Source organism: Triticum urartu, chromosome 1, assembly GCF_003073215.2.
Source record: "Triticum urartu cultivar G1812 chromosome 1, Tu2.1, whole genome shotgun sequence".
Taxonomy (NCBI): Eukaryota; Viridiplantae; Streptophyta; class Magnoliopsida; order Poales; family Poaceae; genus Triticum; species Triticum urartu.
The window spans coordinates 422,906,341-422,925,196 of NC_053022.1; positions in this window are offsets into that span (position 1 = coordinate 422,906,341).

Below are 18,856 nucleotides of genomic sequence, written 5' to 3' on the forward strand. Positions count from 1 at the left end.
AAATGCGGTAGGCTTTGCAGGCAGCCTGGTGGCGGCGGCAGGCGTCGAGCTAAGTGTTTACCGCCGCGATAGGCGGTGCCATGGCATAGATGCGGAGGAGCTTGTGCAGGTGTGAATGGGGAACGTACCGGAGGGGCCGAGGTGGGTGGCGGGCGGGGTGAGGGTTCTTGTAACGTGGGGATGGTGAGGGTTTTCTTTTTTTCTTTTTTGAATTGGGCGGTGAGGGTTTTCTGTCCCACAAAGAATTTTGGGGGCAACGATTTGCTAGAGCGAACCGTGTGTGATTGACGCAGCACGCAAAATAATAGTTGATACGTCTCCGTCGTATCTATAATTTTTGATTGTTCCATGCCAATATTCTACAACTTTCAAATACTTTTGGCAACTTTTTATACTATTTTTGGGACTAACATATTGATCCAGTGCCAAGTGCCAATTCATGTTTGTTGCATGTTTTTTGTTTCGTAGTAAATCCATATCAAACGGAGTCCAAACGGGATAAAAACTGACGGAGATTTTTTTTGGAATATATGTGATTTTTGGGAAGAAAAATCAACGCGAGACGATGCCCGAGGGGGCCATGAGTCAGGGGGGCAGGTGCGCCCTGGGCCCTCGTGGCCACCCCGTAAGGCGGTTGATGCCCTTCTTTCGCCGCAAGGAAGCTAATATCCAGATAGAGATCGTGTTAAAATTTCAGCCCAATCGAAGTTAGGGATCTCCGTGTTGGAAATATACCCTAGAGGCAATAATAAATTGGTTATTATTATATTTCCTTGTTCATGATAATCGTTTATTATCCATGCTAGAATTGTATTGATAGGAAACTCAGATACATGTGTGGATACATAGACAACACAATGTCCCTAGTAAGCCTCTAGTTGACTAGCTCGTTGATCAATAGATGGTTACGGTTTCCTGACCATGGACATTGGATGTCGTTGATAAAGGGATCACATCATTAGGAGAATGATGTGATGGACAAGACCCAATCCTAAGCCTAGCACAAAGATCGTGTAGTTCGTATGCTAAAGCTTTTCTAATGTCAAGTATCATTTCCTTAGACCATGAGACTGTGCAACTCCTGGATACCGTAGGAATGCTTTGGGTGTGCCAAACATCACAACGTAACTGGGTGGCTATAAAGGTACACTACAGGTATCTCCGAAAGTGTCTGTTGGGTTGGCACGAATCGAGACTGGGACTTGTCACTCCGTGTAACGGAGAGGTATCTCTGGGCCCACTCGGTAGGACATCATCATAATGTGCACAATGTGACCAAGGAGTTGATCACGGGATGATGTGTTACGGAACGAGTAAAGAGACTTGCCAGTAACGAGATTGAACAAGGTATCGGGATACCAACGATCGAATCTCGGGCAAGTATCGTACCGCTAGACAAAGGGAATTGTATACGGGATTGATTGAATCCTTGACATCGTGGTTCATCCGATGAGATCATCGTGGAACATGTGGGAGCCAACATGGGTATCCAGATCCCGCTGTTGGTTATTGACCGGAGAGTTGTCTCGGTCATGTCTGCATGGTTCCCGAACCCGTAGGGTCTACACACTTAAGGTTCGATGACGCTAGGGTTATAGGGAATAGATATACGTGGTTACCGAATGTTGTTCGGATACCCGGATGAGATCCCGGACGTCACGAGGAGCTCCGGAATGGTCCGGAGGTAAAGATTTATATATGGGAAGTCCTGTTTTGGTCGCCAGAAAAGTTTCAGGTTTTGTCAGTAATGTACCAGGACCACCGGGAGGGTCCCGGTGGTCCACCAACTGGGGCCACCAGCCCCGGAGGGCTGCATGGGCCAAGTGTGGGAGGGGACCAGCCCCAGGTGGGCTGGTGCACCCCCCACCAGGGCCCAAGGCGAAGAGAGAAGGGAAAAAGGGGAAACCCTAGGCTCAGATGAGCCTAAGGCCCACCTAGTGGTGCCCCCCCTCTCCCCCCTTGGCCGCCCCCTAGATGGGATCTAGGGCTGGCCGCCACCCCTAGGGGTGGAAACCTAGGTGGGGGCGCAGCCCCTCCCCTCCCCCTATATATACTTGAGGTTTTGGGCTGCCATAGACATGAGAACATCTCCTTCTTGGCGCAGCCCTACCCCTCTCCCTCCTCGTCTCTTGCGGTGCTTGGCGAAGCCCTGCTGGAGTACCACGCTCCTCCACCACCACCATGCCATCGTGCTGCTGCTGGATGGAGTCTTCCCCAACCTCTCCTTCTCCCCTTGCTGGATCAAGGCGTAGGAGACGTCACCGGGCTGTACGTGTGTTGAACACGGAGGTGCCGTCCGTTCGGCACTAGGATCATCGATGATTTGGATCATGACGAGTACGACTCCATCAACCCCGTTCACTTGAATGCTTCCGCTTAGCGATCTACAAGGGTATGTAGATGCACTCTCCTTCCCCTCGTTGCTAGATTACTCCATAGATTGATCTTGGTGATGCGTAGAAAATTTTCTATTTCTGCTACGTTCCCCAACAGTGGTATCAGAGCCAGGTTTATGCATAGTTTCTATGCACGAGTAGAACACAAAGCAGTTGTGGGCATTGATATTGTCAATTTACTTGTCGTTACTAGTCTTATCTTGATTCGGCGGCATCGTGGGATGAAGCGGCCCGGACCGACCTTACACATACTCTTACGTGAGACTGGTTCCACCGACTGACATGCACTAGTTGCATAAGGTGGCTAGCGGGTGTCTGTCTCTCCCACTTTAGTCGGATCGGATTCGATGAAAAGGGTCCTCATGAAGGGTAAATAGAAATTTGCATATCACGTTGTGGTTTTCGCGTAGGTAAGAAACGTTCTTGCTAGAAACCTATAGCAGCCACGTAAAAACTTGCAACAACAATTAGAGGACATCTAACTTGTTTTTGCAGCTTATGCCTTGTGATGTGATATGGCCAAAAGGATGTGATGAATGATATATGTGATGTATGAGATTGATCATGTTCTTGTAATAGGAATCACGACTTGCATGTCGATGAGTATGACAACCGGCAGGAGCCATAAGAGTTGTCTTTATTTATTTATAACCTGCGTGTCAACATAAACATCATGTAATTACTTTACTTTATTGCTAAAGCGTCAGCCATAGTAGTAGAAGTAATAGATGAGGAGACAACTTCAAGAAGACATGATGATGGAGATCATGATGATGGAGATCATGGTGTCATGCCGGTGACAACGATGATCATGGAGCCCCGAAGATGGAGATCAAAAGGAGCAAAATGATATTGGCCATATCATGTCACTATTTGATTGCATGTGATGTTTATCATGTTTTACATCTTATTTTTCTTAGAACGACGGTAGCTTAAATAAGATGATCCCTCACTAAAATTTCAAGAAAAGTGTTCCCCCTAACTGTGCACCGTTGCGAAGGTTCGTTGTTTTGAAGCACCACGTGATGATCGGGTGTGATAGATTCTAACGTTTGAATACAACGGGTGTAAGCCAGATTTACACAGCAAAAACACTTAGGTTGACTTGACGAGCCTAGCATGTACAGACATGGCCTCGGAACACGGAAGACCGAAAGGTCGAGCATGAGTCGTATAGAAGATATGATCAACATGAAGATGTTCACCGATGTTGACTAGTCCATCTCACGTGATGATCGGACACGGCCTGGTTGACTCGGATCATGTTTCACTTAGATGACTAGAGGGATGTCTATCTGAGTGGGAGTTCATTAAATGAACTCAATTATCATGAACATAGTCTAAATTGTCTTTGCAAATATGTTGTAGATAAATAGCTCGCGTTGTAGCTCCCTGTTTCAATACGTTCCTAGAGAAAGACCAAGTTGAAAGATATTGTAAGCACTGATGCGGACTGGGTCCATAGTCCGAGGAGTGTCCTCACTGCTACACAGAAGGCTTACGTCTTTGATGCACCGCTCGATGTGCAAACCCCTACAACGTCGTCTGTGGATGTTGTGAACACCTGACAGACACATCCTGATGACTACTTGATAGTTTAGTGCACCATACTTTACAGCTTAGAATCAGGATTCCAATGACGTTTTGAATGCCATAGAACATATGAGATGTTCCAAGAGCTGAAATTGGGATTTCAGGCTCATGCCCGTGTTGAGAGGTGTGAGACCTCTGACAAGTTCTTTTGCCAACAAGATGGAGGAGAATAGCTCAGCTAGTGAGCATGTGCTCAGAATTTCTGGGTGCTACAATCACTTAAATCAAGTGGGAGTTAAACTTCCAGATAAGATAGTGATTGATAGAGTTCTCTAGCCACTATCACTAAGCTACTAGATCTTCATGATGAACTATGACATGCAAGGGATGTAGTTGATCCCGGAGCTGTTCGCGGTGCTTAAGACCGCAAAAGGTAGAAATCAAGAAGGAGCATCAAGTGTTGATGGTTTAACAAGACCACTGGTTTCAAGAAGGGCAAGGGCTAGAAGGGAAACTTCATGGATGGCAAACCAGTTGCCGCTCCAGTGAAGGAACCCAAGGTTGAACCCAAACCCGAGACTAGGTGCTTCTATTGTAAGGGGAACGGTCACTGGTAGCGGAATTACCCCAAATGCATGGTAGATAAGAAGGTTGACACCTTCAACAAAGTATATACGTGTTATTAATGTGTACCTCGCTAGTACTCCTGGTAGCACCTGGGTATTGGATACCGGTTCAATTACTATTATTGGTGACTTGAAGCAAAAGCTACGGACTAAACGGAGACTGGCTGAGGGCGAGGTGACGATGTGTGTTGGAAGTGTTTCCAAAGTTGATGAGATCACCATCGCACGCTCCATCTGCCTTCGGGATTAGTATTGAACCTAGATAAATGTCATCAGGTGTCTATTTTGAGCATGAATATGATTAGATCATGTTCATTGTAATACAGTCATTCATTTAAGTTAGAGAATAATGGTTATTCTGTTTACATGAATGATACCTTTCATGGTCATGCACCCTATGTGAATGGTTCATTGAATCTCGGTCATGGTAATACACATGTTCACGCCAAAAGATGTAGAGTTAATAATGATAGTACCACTTTCTCGTGGCACTGCCGCTTAGGTCATATTGGCGTAAGATGCATGAAGAAACTCCATGTCAATGGATGTTTGGAGTCACTTGATTTTGAATCACTTGACACATGCGAGCCATGTCTCATGGGCAGGATGACTAAGACCCCGTTTTCAGGTACAATGAAACGGGCAAGTGACTTGTTGGAAATCATACATGCTGATGCGTGTGATCCAATGAGAATTGAAGCGTGCGGTGGATATCGCTATTTTCTCATCTTCACTGACGATTTGAGTAGATATAGGTATATTTACTTAATGAAGCACAAGTCTGAAACGTTTGAAAAGTTCAAGCGATTTCAGAGTGAAGTTAAGAATCATCATAACAAAAAGATCATGTTCCTATGATCTGATCAAAAGGGGATTTTCTGAGTTATGAGTTTGGCAATCACTTAAGACATTGTTGAATTGTTTCACAGTTGAAGCCACCTGGAACACCACAAGGTAATGGTGTGTCCGGACGTCGTAATCGAACCCTATGAGATATGGTGCGATCTATGATGTCTCATACCAATCTACCATTTTCATTTTGAGGTTATGCGTTAGAGACAACTGCATTCACTTTAGATAGGACACCATCTAAGTCCGTTGAGACGACGTCGTATGAACATTGGTTTGAAAAGAAACCAAAGTTGTCATTTCTTAATGTTTGGGGCTGCGATGCTTAAGGCTTCAGCCGGAGAAGCTCGAACCCAAAGCGAACAAACACATGTTCATAGGATACCCAAAGGTGACAGTTGGGTATACCTTCTATCTCAGATCCGAGGGCAAATTGTTTGTCGCTAAGAACAGGTCCTTTCTCGAGAAGGAGTTTCTCTCGAAAGAATTGAGTGGGAGGAAGATAGAACTTGATGAGGTTGTCGAACCTTTATTTCAACCAGAGAATGATGCAACACAGAAAGATGTTTTCTATGGCACCTACGTCTGTTGAATAGGAAGTTAATGATAGTGATCATGAAGCTTCGGATCAAGTTGCTATCGAACCTCGTAGGTCGACAAGGATATGTACTACTCCTAAGTGGTACGGTAATCCTGTCTTAGACATCATGTTGTTAGACAACAATGAACTTACGATGTATGGAGAAGCGATGGTGGGCCCGTATTCCGACAAATGGTTAGAAGCCATGAAATCTGAGATAGGATTCATATATCAGAACAAAGTATGGACTTTGGTGGACTTGCCCGATGATCGGCAAGCCATTGAGATAAATGGATCTTTAAGAAGAAGACGGACGTGGGCGGTAATGTTACCATCTATGAAGCTTGACTTGTGGGAAAGACTCTTTTCACAAGTTCAAGGAGTTGACTACGATGAGAATTTCTCACCCGTAGCGATGCTTGAGTCCGTCGGAATTATGATAGCATTAGCTGTATTATTCGATTATGAAATCTTACAGATGGATGTCAAAACAAGTTTTCTTACCAGTTTTTCGTAAGAAAAGTTGTATGTGATACAATAAAGGGTTTTGTCGATCCTAAGGATGCTAAAAGGTATGCTGGCTCCAGCGATCCTTCTATGGACTAGAGCAAGCATCTCAGAATCGGAATATATGCTTTGATGGAGTGATCAAATCTTTTAGGTTTATACAATGTTTGCTAGAAACTTGTATTTACAAGAAAGTGAGTGGGAGCACTACAACATTTCTGATAAGTATATGTGGATGACATATTGTTGATTCGAAATGATGTAGAATTTCTGAAAAGCATAAACAGTTGTTTAAAGAGTGATTTTCAAAGGAAGACCTAGATAAAGCTGCTTACATATTGGGCATCAAGATCTATAGAGATAGATCAAAACGCCTGATGATACTTTCAAAGAACGCACACCTTGACATGTTTTTGAAGGAGTTCAAAATAGATCAGTCAAAGAAGGGGTTCTTACCTGAGTTGTAAGGTGTGAAGTTGAGTAAGACTCAAAGCTTGACCACGGCAGAAGAAAGAGGAAGGACGAAGGTCGTCCCCTATGCTTTTGTCATAGGCTCTATACGGTATGCCATGCTAAAGTACCGCACCTGATGTGTGCCTTGCCACATGTCTGGCAAGAGGGTACAAAGGTGATCTAGGAGTAGATCACCGGGTAGCGGTCAAAAATTATCCTTAGAGGAATAAGGAAATGTTTCTCGGTTATGGAGGTGATAAAGAGTTTGACGTAAAGAGTTACATCAATGCAAGCTTGACACCTATCCGGATAGCTCTAAGTAGAGATACCGGATACGTATAATGGAGCAACAATTTGGAATAGCTCCAAGTGGAACGTGGTAGCAGCATCTACGATATAAAGTTTTGCGAAATACATAGGGATCTGAATATGGCAAGACCCGTTGACTACAACCTCTCTCACAAGCATAACATGATCAAACCCAGCACTCTTTGAGTGATTATCACATAGTGATGTGAACTAGATCATTGAGTCTAGTAGACTCTTGGATGTTGGTCACATGATGATGTGACCTGTGAGTGTTAATCACATGGCGATGTGAACTAGATTATTGACTCTAGTGCAAGTGGGAGACTGTTGGAAATATGCCCTAGAGGCAATAATAAATTGGTTATTATTATATTTCCTTGTTCATGATAATCGTTTATTATCCATGCTAGAATTGTATTGATAGGAAACTCAGATACATGTGTGGATACATAGACAACACAATGTCCCTAGTAAGCCTCTAGTTGACTAGCTCGTTGATCAATAGATGGTTATGGTTTCCTGACCATGGACATTGGATGTCGTTGATAACGGGATCACATCATTAGGAGAATGATGTGATGGACAAGACCCAATCCTAAGCCTAGCACAAAGATCATGTAGTTCGTATGCTAAAGCTTTTCTAATGTCAAGTATCATTTCCTTAGACCATGAGACTGTGCAACTCCCGGACACCATAGGAATGCTTTGGGTGTGCCAAACGTCACAACGTAACTGGGTGGCTATAAAGGTACACTACAGGTATCTCCGAAAGTGTCTGTTGGGTTGGCACGAATCGAGACTGGGATTTGTCACTCCGTGTAATGGAGAGGTATCTCTGGGCCCACTCGGTAGGACATCATCATAATGTGCACAATGTGACCAAGGAGTTGATCACGGGATGATGTGTTACTAAATGAGTAAAGAGACTTTCCGGTAACGAGATTGAACAAGGTATCGGGATACCGACGATCGAATCTCGGGCAAGTATCGTACCGCTAGACAAAGGGAATTGTATACGAGATTGATTGAATCCTTGACATCGTGGTTCATCCGATGAGATCATGGTGGAACATGTGGGAGCCAACATGGGTATCCAGATCCCTCTGTTGGTTATTGACCGGAGAGTTGTCTCGGTCATGTCTGCATGGTTCCCGAACCCGTAGGGTCTACACACTTAAGGTTCGATGACGCTAGGGTTATAGGGAATAGATATACGTGGTTACCGAATGTTGTTTGGAGTCCCGGATGAGATCCCGGACGTCACGAGGATTTCCGGAATGGTCCGGAGGTAAATATTTATATATGGGAAGTCCTGTTTTGGTCGCCGGAAAAGTTTCGGGTTTTATCGGTAATGTACCGGGACCACCGGGAGGGTCCCGGTGGTCCACCAAGTGGGGCCACCAGCCCCGGAGGGCTGCATGGGCCAAGTGTGGGAGGGGACCAGCCCCAGGTGGGCTGGTGCGCCCCCCCCTCACCAGGGCCCAAGGCGAAGAGAGAAGGGGAAAAGGGGAAACCCTACGCTCAGATGGGCCTAAGGCCCACCTAGTGGTGCGCCCCCCTCTCTCCCCCCTTGGCCGCCCCCTAGATGGGATCTAGGGCTGGCCGCCACCCCTAGGGGTGGAAACCTAGGTGGGGGCGTAGCCCTCCCCTCCCCCTATATATACTTGAGGTTTTGGGCTGCCATAGACATGAGAACATCTCCTTCTTGGCGCAGCCCTACCCCTCTCCCTCCTCATCTCTTGCGGTGCTTGGCGAAGCCCTGCTGGAGTACCACGCTCCTCCACCACCACCACGCCATCGTGCTGCTGCTGGATGGAGTCTTCCCCAACCTCTCCTTCTCCCCTTGCTGGATCAAGGCGTAGGAGACGTCACCGGGCTGTACGTGTGTTGAACACGGAGGTGTCGTCCGTTCGGCACTAGGATCATTGGTGATTTGGATCAGGACGAGTACGACTCCATCAACCCCGTTCACTTGAACGCTTCCTCTTAGCGGTCGACAAGGGTATGTAGATGCACTCTCCTTCCCCTTGTTGCTAGATTACTCCATAGATTGATCTTGGTGATGCGTAGAAAATTTTGAATTTCTGCTACGTTCCCCAACACTCCGGGAATATAAGAAACGGTGAAAGGGCAGAATCTGAGAACGCAGAAACAGAGAGAGACAGAGAGACAGATCCAATATCGAAGGGGCTCTCGCCCCTCCCATGCCATGGAGACCAAGGACCAGAGGGGAAACCCTTCTCCCATCTAGGGAGGAGGTCAAGGAAGAAGAAGAAGAAGAAGGGGGGGCCTCTCCCCTCTCTTCCGGTGGTGCCGGAACACCGCCGGGGCCATCATCATCACCGCAATCTTCACCAACAACTTCACCGCCATCATCACCAACTCTTCCCCCCTCTATGCAGTGGTGTAACCCCTCTTTTACCTGCTATAATCTCTACTTAAACATGGTGCTCAATGCTATATATTATTTCCCAATGATGTATGGCTATCCTATGATGTTTGAGTAGATCTGTTTTGTCCTATGGGTTATTTGATGATCGTGATTGGTTTGAGTTGCATGTTTTATTAATGGTGTTGTCCTATGGTGCTCTCCGTGTCATGCAAGTGTAAGGGATTCCCGTTGTAGGGTTTTCAATATGTTCATGATTTTCTTATGGTGGGTGGCGTGAGTGACAGAAGCACATACCCGAGTAAGTAGGTTGTCTGCGTATGGGATAAAGAGGACTTGATACTTTAATGCTATGGTTGGGTTTTACCTTAATGATGTTTAGTAGTTGTGGATGCTTGCTAGAGTTCCAATCATAAGTGCATATGATCCAAGTAGAGAAATTATGTTATCTTATGCCTCTCCCTCAAATAAAATTGCAAGAATGATTACCGGTCTAGTTATCGATTGCCTAGGGACAAATAACTTTCTCGTAACAAAAAGCTCTTTACTAAAACTAACTTAGTTGTGTCCTTATCTAAACAGCCCCTACTTTTTATTTACATGCTCTTTATTACCTTGCAACCCTATCCAACAACACCTACAAAATACTTCTAGTTTCTTACTTGTTCTAGGTAAAGCGAACGTCAAGCGTGCGTAGAGTTGTATCGGTGGTCGATAGAACTTGAGGGAATATTTGTTCTGCCTTTAGCTCCTCGTTGGGTTCGACACTCTTACTTATCAAAAACTGTTGCGATCCCCTATACTTGTGGGTTATCAATAGTCATTGCACACGGTTCCAATTTTGGGAACCGTGTGTGATTGACATACTACCTCCGTCCTGGTTTATTGGTCCCCCATTGTAATTTTTACCAAAATTTGGCGAAATATTTAACATACTCAGACATAGATAATAAGCATACATGTACATAAGCATAGTTCAACCATAAGTACATAGTTCAACCATCATTAAGCATACTCAAGCGTACATAGTTTGATCCATCCCACATCTCCTCTCAGATGCGGGCGGCACGATCCTGAAGCTTCTCCAGGTACTCGGCGTACGCGCCATGCGCCACCCTATGAGAATACTTCTACTTGAAGGAGCCAACGACCCATCCTCTTGCATGTGCAAGAACACTTAGATATGCGTCATGAATATTGTGGTTGCAAAATGGGCATCCATAGCCATCGTTCCAGGTCCTAATACGCCTGTTATGCATTCCCGCATAAAGCTCCCTCAGGATTCGCCTCTTGTACCTCCTTTGGGCATCTTCATCCTCGCTGTCCACATCATCAAACAACACCTATACATATAGTAAAACAAATTTGGCATCAAATCACTGATTACATGCCGTGAAGTAGGATTAGGAATTTATGGCTATTTATTTATACATATTCAGAGATTATGGTTCAATTTTTTAAGCACAGTCATCTATGTATAGACCAATCTTGAAGAAAATAATGGCACAAACATATGTAGGTCATTCAAAATCAATTGTCAAGTCTTGGCTAGGAATTATTAGCACGAACACTAACCCTAGTCGGATTACTAGCAGAAATCATTTGCATAGATGAAACAACTAATAACTTATCACCTGTACCATTCAAACAACCAATACACTATAGAGATCTAACGAAACTTACTCAGGTTTCATGGATTGGGAGAACATAACCACAGGATTTCTATTCCAAAAAGGGGGAGGCAGGAGTAACCAGAGAAACCCTATGATCTATATGACACATAAATGGGTATAGATGACTAACCAGCTGTCCGTCGTCGTTAGCGTCGTCGCCGGAGTGGTCGTCGGAGTCGTCGCCGGAGTGGTCGTCGCAGTCGTCGCCGGAGTGGTAATCGGAGTCGGTGCGGAACTCCACCTCTGGCTGTGGAAGCTCGACGCCGTCGACGACGTCAGGGTGTAGTGATAACTCGCCGGCGGTGACGGCAACCTCTGTCTCCATCTCCATGCCGTGCTCCAGTGCTTTAGCAGCCCCGGCGTTGCCACTCCCTCCGGTGGGGCGCTTCGGCGGCATCCTCATACACTGACGGCTTTGAGGATTGAGAGCGGCGTGGAGGTTGAAAGCAGAGAGAGAGGATTGTGTGTGTAGCGAGGATGGGGGCTGTGGCCGCTCAGACGCACCATTAATATGGAGTAGTGGGAGTTGTGGGAGAGAGGCGGGCGGCGGTCAAACTGATGGCTCGCCTCCCGATGAGCCTGCGCACCGGACTGCTGGCATGCCTACCAAAGTTTCACACATCTACTCGCATGCCTCCCTGTCACAGCCCTAGAATTGCTTGCCATTAGTTGCATTAAAGCATCCATGCACCATGTTAAATTTCATTTAAATATGCAATGGGGATGCTCAAATCCTAGCAACAGATCAAATCAAACTAGGTCCAAATAAAATATTTTTCAATGACCCAGAATGCCCTTTGGAAATGTTCATGTTTTCTGATAAAGGTGAAAATCTCTGCCAAAAATGTTGAACATAATTATAGGTCATTCCTGGATTTTTGAATTAAATCATAAAGTATTTGAATTTGGGCATTTAAACACTATAAATAATTTAAATGCTCAAATAATGTTGAAATTAAATGTGGGCCACTAGAATAATCCATAGAGTGTCCACAAATTATTGCAGCATTTTACAAAGTGCTTTAGCATTTTTTAATTAAGTCAAAACAATTACCGAAAATAGAAAACAGAAACTAAATAAAAGAGAGAGAGAGAGAAGGACTAACCTAGCACTTACCTCGGCCCACCTACCTGTTGCCAGCCCAGCTTCACCGGCCCAGCCCACCACCGCCTCCTCCCCTGTCGTCTTCCTCCTCTGCCAGGAGGACGAGCGCGTGCCCGACGCGCGCGCGCAAGCGTCGGCCACCTCCTACTTGCCGCTTCGCCCTAGCCCTCTCTGGACGATGCCACGCTACCCCCAAGCCCGTGGGGATCGCTCCCTCTCTTGCTCGTTCTCTCCCGCGCCCGCTCCGCACCATGGCCGAAGCCACCACAAGATCACTGTCGCTGTTCGCATAGCCACCCCATTCCCCTCGACCGCTCGTTGTGTCTGCGAGATCTGCCACATCGTCCTCTTCGTCCGCGCCGAGCCATGCTTCACCGGGAGCCGTGCATCATCCTCACCACCGTCGTCTTCAACCTCGGACATCTGAGATTACCGGCGTCGATTCATTCCGTCCAAGCCATCCCCGAGCACGAAGAGCTTCCCTACGGGTTCCCTGTGAGCCCCTCTTCCTTCGCCCCTCTCCCCACCGTCCTTTCTCCCACCAAGTTGTGGTTTCGACCTCGGCCGGAGCTCGCTGCCGCCGTCGCGAAGCTCGCCGTCAGTAGCCACGCCGCCTGGCCAATCCAAGCACGCAGTCGTGCTCTGGGTTTTCTCAAGAAGCCGTAGCGCGCCTCAGGTCGTCCGCTCGTGCACCCTAGCCCTCGCGCCCGTGCAAGCCGCAGCTGCGCCGTCGTGGAACTCGACGCCGTCGACGTTCCCAGCCACCCTAGTATCGCCCGAGGCCACCAACCGACACGCACCCTTGCTCCAGTTCCAACACGCCCAGCCCCGCTTGCTCCCGTCGCCGGAGTTGGCCGGACGGGGAACGCCGCCGCCTCTGCTTACGCCGGCGAGAAACCGCCGGCCTAATCCAGCCATTAGGCACTAATTGCCAATTAGGTTAGCACCTGAGACAATGAAAGCTGGGCCCCACAGGTTTATTTAACCTACTAACGAAATTAATTGGACTTAATTTGATTTCAGTGGACCCACGCGTCAACATTGACCGTGCTGACGTGGCCTTTGACCGGGCCCACATGTCTGTGAGCCTAGCCATCACTGTGAGACTGACCATTGGGACCCACTGGTCAGGTTTGACCTGGACCTGGCGTGTTGACCTGATGATGTCACACTGATGTCATGCCGACGCAATAATCTAATTTTCTGGATTTATTCTTATTCAGTAAATTCCAGAAAATGCCCAAAACTTCTAAAAATCATAGAAATTCAACCGTAACTCCAAATGAAATAAATTATATATGAAAAATTATCAGAAAAATTCAAGGAATACATCTGTACAATTTTCATGCATGTTAGAACAACTTAAGGCCACTGTTTAGGACAAATCAAACGAATGGAATTTAAACTCTCACATATGGAGATTGAATTTGAACCTAGGGATCAAACCAACTCCATTTAACATGTTGCTAGTTGCATTAGCTCAAACCACAACATATTGACATGTCATGATCATGAATCATATTGTGCATTGCATTGATTGTGTTTCTTTCTCTGTTGCCGGTATTTGTCCCCTCTCGATAGACGTGGTTTCGACGATGAGATCGATGACACCGATGAAGAACTATATCATCTTCAGGAGTGCCAGGCAAGCAAAACCCCCTTGTTCATTCCGATACAATCCCACTCTCTCGCTCCTGCTCTCTTTTACTGCATTAGGACAACAACGATTCAACTGTTACTTGCTGCGGTAGTTGAACCCCTTTCCTCTGCATGACCTGTCATTGCCACAGTAAATAGATGAAACCCACTAGCATGAGTAGGAGTTGTATGAGCCCTGATGTGCCTACTCATTCATGTTTGTTTGTCATGCCTGCTACTGCTTAGCGTTGAGTCAGGTCTGATTCATCGGGGATGAATCGGAGGTGTGTAAACATGTCCTACTGTTGAGAGCTAAGTGTGTGAACACGATTTGGTAAAGGTAGTGGTGAGAGGCCATGTAGGAGTACATGGTGGGTTGTCTCATTGAAGCCGTCCTCAGGAACTGAGTTCTGTGTTTGTGATCCATGAAACAGTTACTACCACGCATTGGGCCCGAAACCAATGGACCCATCTCGGCTTCTTGATCACCCTTGTCCTCTGTCCAGGAGTTGCAACTAGTTTCTGGTGTTTATAGGATATGTGTTGGCGGCCGTGCGTAGCGCTGACCCTAGGGGTGGGCTATGATGTGGTAGATACACCATGGCCGGGCATGCCGGGCGCCCGTTTGGTGTCTCGGAACCCTGTACACATCGTCCGGGGCCGTATGTGGAAACCTCGGCCGGACTCCCTGCGGATGGAACCTAGATAGGCGATAAACCTGGACTAGATACTTGAGTGTTTAGGTAGGCCGTGGCCGACACCCTCTTTGGGCTTCCGCTTGAAGGTTGCCGAGTACATGTCGTGTAAACGGCGGTAAGTGGTGAGAGTGTGTGTGAAGAAGTACACCCCTGCAGGGTTAACATCATCTATTCGAATAGCCGTGTCCGTGGTAATGGACTTCTGGGTTGCCTATAATAGTTCATAGACAAGTGAAAGTGGATACTCTAAAACTCGCAAGATAAGTGTGAGTGCTATGGATGGCCTTCTCGTAGGGAGACGGGAGCGGATCCATAGTGGTGTATTGAATGGTGAATATGTGGACTCGTGTGCGCCACCTCAAAAGAGTTGCTTGCAGTCATAGTTCAGGTTAGCCACTGAGTCAAAGCTGGCTTGCTGCAGTTAAACTCCACCACCCCCTTTATTGATACCGATGCATATGTAGATAGTTCTGATGTAAGTCTTGCTGGGTACATTTGTACTCACGTTTGCCTATTTTATGTTTTGCAGAGAGACGTCAGTCTCGCTAGTAGTTCTGTGTGGACTTCGACGTTTAGCTTGATACCTCAGCTACGATCTTGTGCCCTCGACAGGATCTGGTAGATAGTCAGGCTTCTTAGCCTTTTTCATTTATAGATGTCTGTACTCAGACATGTTAAGCTTCCGCATGTGCTTTGATTTGTATGCTATGATTGTTGGGTCATGAGACCCATGTTTGTAATTTCTCGCTCCTCGGAGCCTAATGAATAAATACTTGAGTCGTAGAGTTATGCTGTGATGCCATGTTGTATTTACACATATCGAGCATATTGTGTGTATGATTGAAATGCTTGGTATGTGTGGGGTCCGACAATCTAGTTGTTTATCCTTGGCAGCCTCTCTTATGGGGAAATGTAGTCTAGTGCTTCCATGAGCCATAGTAGTCCGCTACAGCTCGGTTCACCGGAGTCCTGCTAGCCCAGCACTACTGCTCGAGACACTTGACTGGCCGACATGTGTTCCACTTCGTTCCTGTGTCTGTCCCTTCGGGGAAATGTCACGCGGTGACATCCGGAGTCCTGCCTAGCCTGCTACGGCCCGGGTTCCCAGAGTCCTGTTAGCCCAGTGCTACAGCCCAGATTCACACGCGGCTGACCGACATGCTCGATGTGATTCATGTATGCATGTCCCCATAGGTTGGTGCCGCTTTGGGTTCACGACTAGCCATGTCGGCCCGGGTTCTCTATCATATGGATGCTAGCGACACTATCATATACGTGAGCCAAAAGGCGCAAACGATACCGGGCCTTGGTAAGTCGACACCCGTGGGGATACCGTGCGTGAGGCCACAATGTGATATGAGGTGTTACCGGCTAGATCGATGTGACTTGGAATCGGGGTCCTGACAGCGTTGGTATCAGAGCCTAACTGCCTGTAGGATTACCAAGCCAAACTGGTTGAAGTTGAGTCTAGAAATGCTTTAGCTATATAAGGGAATTGATTGTGGAAGGGAATGTAAGGCTCTTTTTACTCCTTATACCTCATGGCCTTCTGATCTGAGTCAATCTCTTCTCTTCTACGGGGATTAAGAACTAGGCCTTCTCATCTATCTATCGGGATGACGAGTTACTATGATAGAGACTTATAGGATTGATGGATTTAAGCCCCAGTTCTGTTTCTACTACTTCCGTGTGTTGTTAGTTAATCTCAGAACCTTGATATGATGTTGTTAGGTGACTATGCAAATCCTTGTGAATGTCTCAAATCTTTTTCTGAGCATTTACAGCCGTTATGCTGTCCGAGTCATCCCAGGTTTCTAAACTATCTGATGCATTTGCAAATTCCCTCCTCCCGTTACCGACGTTCCTTTGGGCCAGTTTAACCACACTAATCGGTGAGTTGAGGTACTCTGTTGCCTCGACATATATGTTGGAGCTATTATTATGACCTAGGTGTTTTAGGGAGTCACCTAGTAATCTAGCTATGTTTTGTGTTCCCGGTGTGATGATTCTGGCCACCATTCTAGAAAGCATCTTGTGATGCTACTTAGTAGTAGGTATTCTACTCCTGGGCTTTTTGAACCCGAGATTCACCCTACTTCATGTTGTTAGTATTTGCTAGTTCCCTCAAGATATTAGTAACCCTGCGATAGTCCTCGAGGTCCGTGGTATATCCTTCTTCCAATACCATGAACTAATATGGCAAAAGCCTTTGAACAAAAAGATCACAATAAGAGTGCTCTTAATGGGTTCTCCATTCAAGAATTGTGAGTTTGCCAGTCCTACCTTTCTGCATGGGTTATCCGTAAGAAACCTGTTGAACTTTGTTCGACATGCTAAACCATGCATCCACAACTCAGAAAATCATATGTTCTTTTGGGTTGTCCCTCTTTAGTTATTTCCTGGCCCTCGTCTATCAATTGATAGTCAAGAGTATGTGTGCATTCGTTCATCGATGCCTAATTATTCTTGTGGTCTATCAAGCCATTCTATTTCGGAATGACTAGGAGAAACAAACTCCAGTACCTCATCCATATCTCGGATTGGGTCAAAGTAGTTGTATCCCGCAGATCAAAATGCCACTCCATCTTTTGTTCTGTTCTACCTTGGAGTGTTGCCCTCTTTATGTCAAGAATATCATAGGAATTGCACCATCTCTTATGAACTCTCGATGCAGTGATACTTCTCACCATCATCATTCATTCCTCGGTCATGTGTTGTCGTAACCGGAATGCCGACAAGTGAATCGTGATGTGTGAAATCAATACTCCGAGCAACTCGTTGCTTGGTAGTAAATGGACAATATTCTCATTCTTAGCGTGATGGTTACTAAATCATCATTCTAAGATTGATCATGCAACCTAGTCCTTATTCTTGGTGCACTTTTCGATCGATGAGTCAGGATTTTGCCAAACCCTCGCTCTTTTGATCATGTCATCCTGCCTTGAAACGCAAGATTGTTCTCGAGTTTAGTAACATATCGGTGGTTCGTGATTTTCCGAAGATCTTCTCGGAAGTATTACCTGGCTGTCACCTGACCGCTATGTTGAGTTCGTGATCAAGTTGGTTTTCTTATAAATCACCCCTTCTCCAAGAATCTGTGTTGGATATCCCTGAGCTAGTGGGTTGAGCTAGACAACAACTTGGAGAATTGGAAGATAAAAGCTTGTCTGACTTAGTTCATGTTAAGGGATATCTTTTGTGCGTGTGTGTGTGTTGGAGAAAGATGATATCTCCATTGATTGGCCCTCGTGATCAGTTGTTGGATCTATTGCCTTGTCAAAACTTTGACTTGAGTATGGGCTATCGTCAAGTCAAATCAGAACCAACAATTTTCGTAATGTTGTCTTACTCGTGGTTGATCCCTCGAGCATACACCATTACATTCTTTGGTCTAACCAATGCTATCACCATGCTCACATGATGGTGGAAGTCCAGTGATATGGAAATTTCGATGAGTTGCTGTTGAGCCCATCAGCAGCATTTTGTCTCCCCCATGATTCATGTTGAACATCAACCTAGTGTTGAAAACTTGTAAGCAATGCCTTTGTGTCCCGTTCATGAAGCATATGTTGGATGAAAGAAGTGACCTTCTCCGGTTCACATGCATTTGGTGTAAGTTGCCGCCATGAATTTGAGAAAGGTTTGTTTTGTTTCCCTTGGAATCATCCCAAATCAGTCATGCATACGTGCGAAGTATTCTATGGTTTGGTAGATTAATTACCTCCACTCCATATGTGTTCCTAGCACACCAAGCCACTGATTGGTTTGTTCAAGGAGAAGAAGTTCCTTCTTAAGAGCAAGACTTATACAAGGACTTCGATATCCTCGATGGCGATTCCCCATCTGAACTCAGTGGTGTTTATTATAAGACTACCATGTGGTCATGCTTGTCTAGGACAGTGTGTTCACAGGTGTGTAGCAGAACCAGCTCATATTTTGGAGCTTGCTATCGTAGTTCACTCCCCGAGAATCTCGCAACGTCATTTCGTCGATTTGTGTTGCAGACCTTCATTTCTCTTCCTAGACTTGATGAGTCTTATCCCGTTATCAACCGGATCTGAATCTCCGGCAGATATGATGGTTGAAACTTTTCCAAGACC